Here is an 8,705-nt window from a genome sequence, read left to right as displayed (position 1 = left end):
TCAGTTAAAGACAATGCTGCACTGTGTAAAATTACACCATAGCAAGTATTTTATGGGAAACCCTTCGAAGTCGGCTGCTTTGGAGCACAGAGGAGAGAATTGAGGCTCCCAGGAGCAGCAGTGCTGCAATGATCTTTTCCAGCAACATCTTCCTCTCTCCCAACCCATGTTTGAACGTTGAAATTAATTATGCTGTGGGGTGAAAAAAAGCTGATGTGTTGCCTACTTCTAAGTATTCACACACTAGCTTTCTATTCCAGAGTCAAAGAGATTCTTTTAGCCTGGAGTTACATGTAGAAAGTTCATTGTTCACACAAGGTTTGCAAAACCCCCTAATATGATGTGATTTAAATTCAAAGTGCTATAAATTTGTAACCAGATAAAAAGGGGTAATCGCAAAAGAGTGCAAGACAGAGCACACTTAAAACAGTGTTTTGGAAATTTAAAGTTAAAAAAGAAAGACTCAGCACTCTTTACTAAAGAAGGAGGTTGTGTAAGCACTCAAAAGGAAAAGAAAAAGGAAGCGTTTTTCTACATGGAGAATCAATCTGCGCACTGACCTTCCACCTGCTCGGGCACTTACACACTGGTACAAAAGGAAATGTGAACATAGTGCAAATGGCATAAACAAATTCCTGCAGAGGAAACTCTTCTGATGGAGACATCCATTCTCCAGACCAAAACCCACCATGCTAATACCCTTGCCTCTTGTGCAGCACACAACTCCTGCTCTGTTAATGGAAAACTTCCCGCACAAAGTGTAGCTTACCAGGGAAAAAATCGATGCGGGCAGGTTTGAATTTGTCAAGCACCAGGGCTGCCCTGCTTTGGCAGTGAGAAAAGCCCTTGGCTTTGCAGGCTCACCTGACCCACGCTGAGCCTGTGCGTGTTGCCAGCCTGGAATATCTACAGCCCTCTGATCTACTGCATTGCTCAAGGCAGGACTGATGACAGTGGGCTTGCGTTATCAGCTAGACTGAGTTACTCTGCCGGGTAAGAAAATGGATGCTATTGCCTGCTCAGCGGTAAAAGGAAAAGAGAAGCAGCAATAAGGGATAGAGACAGTTATTATAAGTTTGACTAGGGACAGAACGAAATCGATGCAGTAAATGGCACTTAATGCACTTTAGTGACCCAATGCATTTACTTCATCATACTGTGCTGTGTGGTTGATTACATTTGATGCATAACACATGAAAAGCACAAGAGGCCATTGCTGGAAAATCTCAGGATGCAAAACAAATTGTCTGGGCACCTCAGGTTTTTAGCATTTCTGCACACACACACGCACGTGCATTCTTTCCTGCTTGGCACACTGGATTTGATAGCACCTTTCAGAGGTCACCTTGGCACTGACTTAACACTCCTGCTGAGTTTGCCTTGTTAGGCTCGGCAGCCAAGGCTCCAGCCCTGCATAAATTCTGACAGTTTCCTTGGTTTGGTTTGACTGAAACAGCACAGCTGCTTTTTTTTTTTCCAGACCAAAAATCCAAGAGAACTTGGTACAATCTTGGAAAACTAAATAAGCGGTCAAGTGTGCCAGCTGCAGAATACAGTGGGACTTCACTCATTTGCATGGCATCAGTCCATACACACAAACCAGGCAGGCTGTCCTCAGGAAGTTCAATTCTGAGGGCTAAATGAAGGCTCAGATTTCTCCATTTACATGACACCCCGGGGAATACCCAATGCTAGAGCAGTGGAGATGTAAGAAAGGCAGCACAGTCCTAGAAAGAAGATAGTTATTGGGAAAGCTAGGTTCTTCTCCTTGTCCTGGCACTGATTTGCCTCCTCCCCCCCCCCCCCCCCCCCCGCCCCCTTGCCACAGTAGTCAGGGAAGATGCTGGAGACCCTCTGAAACTCCTTGAGAAACAACATCGGGCAATCCAACATCTACCCCCTGCCCAACTCTGCAAATTCTTTTCCCATGAACCAGGCAGCAGGGAGGTTTCTCTGCTACTGTCCACCTAGCCCAAGAGCTGATGTTGTGAGCTTCCCTAACCTGGCTTACTGTGAATGAACTGGGCTGGGAAGAGTCCTCATGGGTGTTTTGGTCAGGAGGTCTGCAGGGATGCACAAGCTCTGTGCATGATGGGCACCTGCCACGGACTTGCCCACAGCCACTTCCACCCCCACAGTGACTGTCCTTTGGGGCAGCATGCTGAGAGCCTGCAAGCAGATGGCAAAATATCACACTGAGCCCAGACATATCCTAAATTGATGCTGCAGACACAGGTAACCTCCAGAATAGTTGGAGCTGCAGACAGTGTATATCCATAATTGTAATGAACTGGGACTCAACAGGCTGGGATGGCCATGCCTTACAAGACTGGACCTCAAAGTCTGCCCCTTTGTTATACAGGGATAATGACTTTGAACCATTTTTGTAAGTGGTTGCGACTGTGATAGTATTATTGCTGTGTGTCAGTATAAAACATTATTCTTTTCCAAGCCTTCTCTTCATTTAGAGGTTAAATAGAATAAATGTCTGGAGACTGCAACCCATTACATATGCAACAAAATGAGGGGTTACAAGCAGCCACCTTCAGCACTCCCACCTACTTGTACCAGCTCCAGAGCTTCTTCCATGTGCTATAATAAAAATCTACTCTTAAACCAAGTGCTTCATCTGAGGACCAAAAAGCACTGGCATGAACCCCTAAAGCTCACATTCTTCCTTGCAAAATGAGGATATTTATGAATATCCACTTGCTGTTTAGGAACAGTGAGGTGCAGAGAGATTAAATGGGGTTTTACCTCAGAATAAATCATTAGAAGAGTTGGGAATAGGACCAAGAATGCTATCAACCAGTTCTTGGTCTCATTACATGAAAACTGTCTTCCTTGGCACTTTACTTGGTACTGACATTATTCCTCCAAATGTATCAGACTTGACTTCTGTTACTAGGGCCATAAAAAGCACTTCAGGGAGGCTAAGCCCCACCCCGACCCTGTTCATTATGTCCCACTTCTGGACTTGATTTGCACAGCAGCACAACTGTACCAGCAGCATGCAGTGGATATCGTAAAAAAAAGAGACAAGTGCTCGTAGTGGGTGACTGTCTGTCCAAAGGCAGTGAGGCACCCATCTGCCAACCTGACAGGGAGTCACGAGAGGTTTGCTCCCTTCCGGGAGCTACGATCCAAGACATTGCTGAGAGGGTGCCACAACTTGTCAAGAGCACAGGTCACTATCCACTGTTACTTTTCCATGTCGGCACAAATTATGCTGGGCAGAACCCAGCAGAGCCTTGTCAGAGCCTGGGCAGAACCAAGGAAGACTATAAAGCCCTGGGGAGGGAAGAAAAAAATATTGATGGCCAAGTCACCTTTTCCTCCATTTTACCAGTTGGAGAAAAATGGGCAGCCAATAACAGACAAATAATGCAAATCCTGGCTACATGGCTGGTGCCATCGTGAGGGTTTTGGCTTTTATGACAAGGGGACTTTCCCCAGCAGCCATAGCCTGTTAGGGAGGGATGGAATCCACCTGTCTAGATGGGGCAAGGGAATCTTCGGCAGCAGGCTGGCCAACTTGGCGAGGCAGGCTTTGAACTGAAGGACTCGGGTCGTGGGGTCCAAAGCGGCAATGCTAATGCCATCACATCCAACAGAGAAATGAGCCAGGCAAACCAGAGCAGCAACAAAGATACCTTAGCTGCTTCACAATATGACAATCAGAAACCCAACCACCTCAAGGGTGTGCATGGCTATAGTGGGTCCTTGTGCACCCCTCCAGGGAATCCTGCATGCTCAGTTACCTCTCTGAAATGCCTGTACACCAACACACGCAGCATGGGGAATAAACAGGAGGAACTAGAGATCTGTGTGCAGTCACAGGGCCACAAACTGATTGCAGTTACAGAGACATGGTGGGATAGCTCGCATGACTGGAATGTGGTTATGGATGGCTACGTACTTTTTAGGAAAGGCAGGCCAGCAAGGTGAGGTGAGGGAGTTGCCCTTTATGTGAGGGAGCAACTGGAATGTGTCAAGCTCTACCTAGGGGTGGAGGAAGAACGAGTCAAGAGCATATGGGCAAAAATCAAGGGAAGCAAATGTGTGACACTGTTGTGGGCATTTGCTACAGGCCACCTGAGCAGGAAGAGGAAGTCCACAAGGCCTTCTACAGATAGCTGGAAGTAGGCTAGAAGTAGCCTCACAGTTGCAGGCCCTGGTCGTCACGGGGGATTCCAACCACCCTGATATTTGCTGGAAAAGCAATATGTGAGGCACGCACAATCCAGGAGGTTCCTGCAGAGGATTGAGGATACCTTTTTGACACAGGTGGTGGAGGAATCAACGAGACAAGATGTGCTGCTGGGCCTTATACTAAGAAAGAAGGTCTGGTAGAGGGTGTGAGGGTTGGGGGTAGCCTTGGCTGCAGTGACCATGAGATGGTGGAGCTCGGGATCCTGCATGGTAGAAGCAGGGTGACATGTAGGATTACAGCTATGCACTTCAGAAGAGCTAACTTTGGTGTCTTCAAGGAATCCCATGGGTTAGTGCTTTAGAAGGCAGGGGGGTCCAAGAGAGCTGGTCAGTATTCAAGGGCCACTTCCTCTGAGCTCAAGATCGGTGCATCCCTATGAGGAACAAGTCAAGCAAAGGAGCCAGGAAACCCACATGGATAAGCAAAGAGCTTCTAGAGAAACTCAAATGGAAGGAGAAGGTTTACAGTATGTGGAAAAGGGACTGGCCACTTGGGAGGAATATAGGAATGTTGTCAGGGTATACAGAGATGCAACGAGGAAGGTCAAGGCCCACATGGAACTAAATCTGGCAAGGCATGTCAAAGATAACAAGAAGGGCTTCTTTAAATACGTCAGTAGTGAAAGAAAGTCTGGGGAAACTGTGGGCCTCCTGCTGACTGAGGTGTGTGCCCTGGTGACACAGGATGCAGAGAAGGCAGAGTTACTGAATGCCTTCCTTGCTTCAGTCTTTACTGCTAAGGCTGGCCCTCAGGCATCCCAGCCGCCAGAGGTGAGAAAGAAAATCTGGTGAAAGGAAGACTTCCCCTTGGTTGAGGTGGATTGGGTTAGAGATCATTTACACAAACTGGATCCTCAGAAATACATGGGCCCTGATGGGATGCACCCATGAGTGCTGAGGGAGCTGGCAAATGTTGTCACTAAGCCATTCTCCATCATCTTTGAAAGGCCATGGAGGACAGGAGAGGTGCCCAAGGACTGGAGGGTAGCCAGTGTCATTCCAGTCTTCCAAAACAGCAAGAAAGAGGACCCATGAAACTACAGGCCAGTCAGCCTCACCTCCATCCCTGGAAAAGTGATGGCACAGTTCATCCTGGAGGTCATCTCCAGGCAAGTAGAGGACAAGAAGGTTATCAGAAGTAGTCAACATGGATTCACCAAGGGGAGATCATGCTTGACCAACCTGATAGCCTTCTGTGATAGCGTGACTGGCTGGGGTCGACGAAGGGAGAGCAGTGGATGTTGTTTACCTCAACTTCAGCAAGGCATTCAACACTGCCTCCCATAACATCCTCACAGGCAAGCTAAGGAAGTGTGGGTTGGATGAGTGGACAGTGAGGTGGACAGAGAACTGGCTCAACAACAGAACTCAGAGGGTTGTGATCAACAGGGCAGAGTCTGGTTGGAGGCCTGTAACTAGTGGTGTTCCCCAGGGGTCTGTGCTGGGTCCAGTCCTGTTCAACATATTCATCAGCGACCTGGACGAAGGGACAGAGTGTAACCTCAGCCAGTTCACTGATGATACCAAGCTGGGAGGAGTGGCTGACACACCAGCAGGCTGTGCTGCCATCCAGCGAGACCTGCACAGGCTGGAGAGCTGGGCCGAGGGGAACCTCATGGAATTCAACAAGAGCAAGTGCAAGGTCCTGCACCTGGGGAGGAACAACCCCATGCACCAGTACAGCTCGGGGGCTGAACTACTGGAAAGTGGATCTGTTGAGAAGGATGTGGGAGTGCTGGTGGAGATCGAGTTGACCCTGAGCCAGCAATGTGCCCTTGTGGCCAGGAAGACTAATGGTATCTTGGGGTGCATTACAAGGAGTGTGGCCAGCAGGTTGAGGGAGGTTATCCTCCCCCTCTACTCTGCCCTACTGAGACCAAATTTGGAGTACTGTGTCCAGTTCTGGGCTCACCCAGTTCAAGAAAGACAGGGAACTACTGGAAAGAGTTCAGTGCAGAGCTACGAAGATGATCAGGGGCCTGGAGCATCTCCCTTATGAGGAAAGGCTGAGAGACTTGGGGTTTTTTTCAGCCTGGAGAAGGGAAGACTGACAGGGGATCATATCAATGCTTATAAATATCTAAAGGGTGGGTGTCAAGAGGATGGGGCCAGACTCTTTTCAGTGATGCCCAATGACAGGACAAGGGTCAATGGATACAAATTGGAACACAGGGAATTCCACCTGAATATGAGTTAAAACTACCGACAGAGCACTGGAACAGGCTGCCAGGTTGGTTGTGGAGTCTCCTTTCCTGGAGACATTCAAACCCCACCTGGGCCTGTTTCTGTGCCCCCTGCTCTAGGTGTGGCTGCTCAAGCAGGGGGTTTGGGTGAGATGATCTCCAGGGGTCCCCTCCAATCCTTACCATTCTGTGATTCTGTGATTCTGTGCTCAGCAAAGCCACTGCACCCTCTCAACTGGCTCCGAGGGGAAGATTCAGTCCCAAGGTGTCCTCAAGCAATGCTCACCACAAAGCCACACATCTAAGGAAGCTCACTGATCTCCTGTGGGACTGCGGACTGGGGCTCAGGGGAAGCATGAGGAAGACTGCAATAAGTTCGGATTTACTCCAGTATGCTGAGAGCAGAATTTGTCCCTGCTCTAAGAGAGGGAGAGAAAAATATACATTGAATTTATTTGCCTTTGGAGTGAACTAGACAGATTTCAATTCTTAAGGGGATTGCATTTAAATCATCTGTGGATTTTGAAAACAACATTATTGCTTGGTATCACAAGCAATTCCCAATTTTTAGATCTTCCTGAGCTAGACTCAGTTTTAGTCCTAATAGCAACAATTCTATTACTGCTGCGAGGGAAATGGAATTGCAATGAACTGGTATACATTTTTCTTAAAAATTATAAAGTGACAAATGTTTTATTTCAGCTTCTCTTGAGGATTTGCTGGATATTAAAAATAATCTTAATGTAGTCACTGGTTGGCATTAACATAGTACTTTAACTGCCTGTTTCAGGGAAAGCAGAGGACTGTGTTTTCTCGGGAGCCTCTCACAAGGTGCTGCTCACATTGTAACTGTGCTTTGTTATCTAACAGGATCAAGACATCACTGAATAAAAAGGTACTGTAACTTCATGCTTTGAAAGTCTAATTCCACCCTTTTTCAGGTTCAGAACTATCCACTGTCCTCAACACAAACAAGAGGGATTTACACCAATCGAAGCAAGAGGAAAATCCATTTCCCCTTTCTGTATTGCCCTTCATTAATGTGTTTTAAATTCCTGGGGTTTTAACCTAATTTCAGATATTCTTAACTTGTGCATTTTCATATTGTCTTCCCAGCTCCCTGATGCTCCATTAGTGGTAGCAATAGTGTGTATATGGCAATCAGTCCATCGGTACATTTTCTACTGCATCGTACAGCTCCACAGCAGGTTTTGGTGACGAGACAGTAAAATGGGGCAGATTTTCAGAAAAATCCTAGTGCCCGCTCCGCTTAGCAAATCATTGCTGTACCAAAAACTGAACATTTTTAAATACCTGACTAGCCCATTTTGGACTTGTATTTTCAAAAGAGCAGAGCTGCTGCCTCTGTTTCTCCATCTCCAAGGCAAGATGCCATAAAAGTTCTTAAACTCTTTCCTAAAGATTTAGGACCTTTTCAGTCTTCTACAGGGCTACCAAATTAAAACCCCACTGCAGCTGCTGCAGACCTCAGGATGCTTAATACAAGCAGGAACTGAACGTGTATGCATTTCAGAAACAAAGAAAACCCAAAATGTATCTCTCAGTTGCCAGCAACTGGTCTGCCTTGTGGTTGTTTTGTAATCATGAGGGGGAGCTGCTTCTATGTAGAGAGGAAGGGAGAAATTTGAGGGAATATATTTTACAGACTCAAAATTCTCATTTCTGCTGCAACTTCAGGGGAGTGTTGTGTCTTTTTTTTTTTTTTTTTTTTAGTCATGTTATTCATTTTGTGAAATCTCAAGAATGGCTTTATCTTATGTTTTCTGGAAAAAAGAACAGCTGTTCCTTAATTTACTTCACCACCACCAGCAAAACAATAGTTAATTACAGAAGGGAAATGGGGAGGAGCCCAAGCTGCACAGAGGAGCCACTGCAGCATGGAGCACCCAGCCATCCTTAATGCGCAATAGAAATGCAGGTAATGTGCAAAATGAGCTCCCCGGCACTAGCAGTACCTGGAGCTGGCAGCTCATAAAATCCGCATACAGCTCTGAATGCCATGTAGGGGAACAAAAGTGTGGAATAAAGCACATCATGCAGCTACTAGAACGCCACTGTCACACTGCTCAAAATCTTGAGCAAAATCTGTTTTCTTTCCGATAACATAGTGGATACAATTAGCTAATAGCTTTAGAAAGGGAAAGCAGAGACTTGTTTCTTTTCTCTGCGCTAATCATCTAAAAGAGAAAATAAAATAAGGCGACAATCAGTACCAACTCTCTTATCTATCTCCATTCAAGTGATAGCACATTGAGTTTCAGTGAGATTGTTACAAAAAATCCCCAAAAG

This window comes from Phalacrocorax carbo, chromosome 2 (assembly GCF_963921805.1).
Source record: "Phalacrocorax carbo chromosome 2, bPhaCar2.1, whole genome shotgun sequence".
NCBI classification, from domain to species: domain Eukaryota; kingdom Metazoa; phylum Chordata; class Aves; order Suliformes; family Phalacrocoracidae; genus Phalacrocorax; species Phalacrocorax carbo.
The sequence above is the reverse complement of the archived record's forward strand: the minus strand, read 5'-3'. Positions refer to the sequence as shown.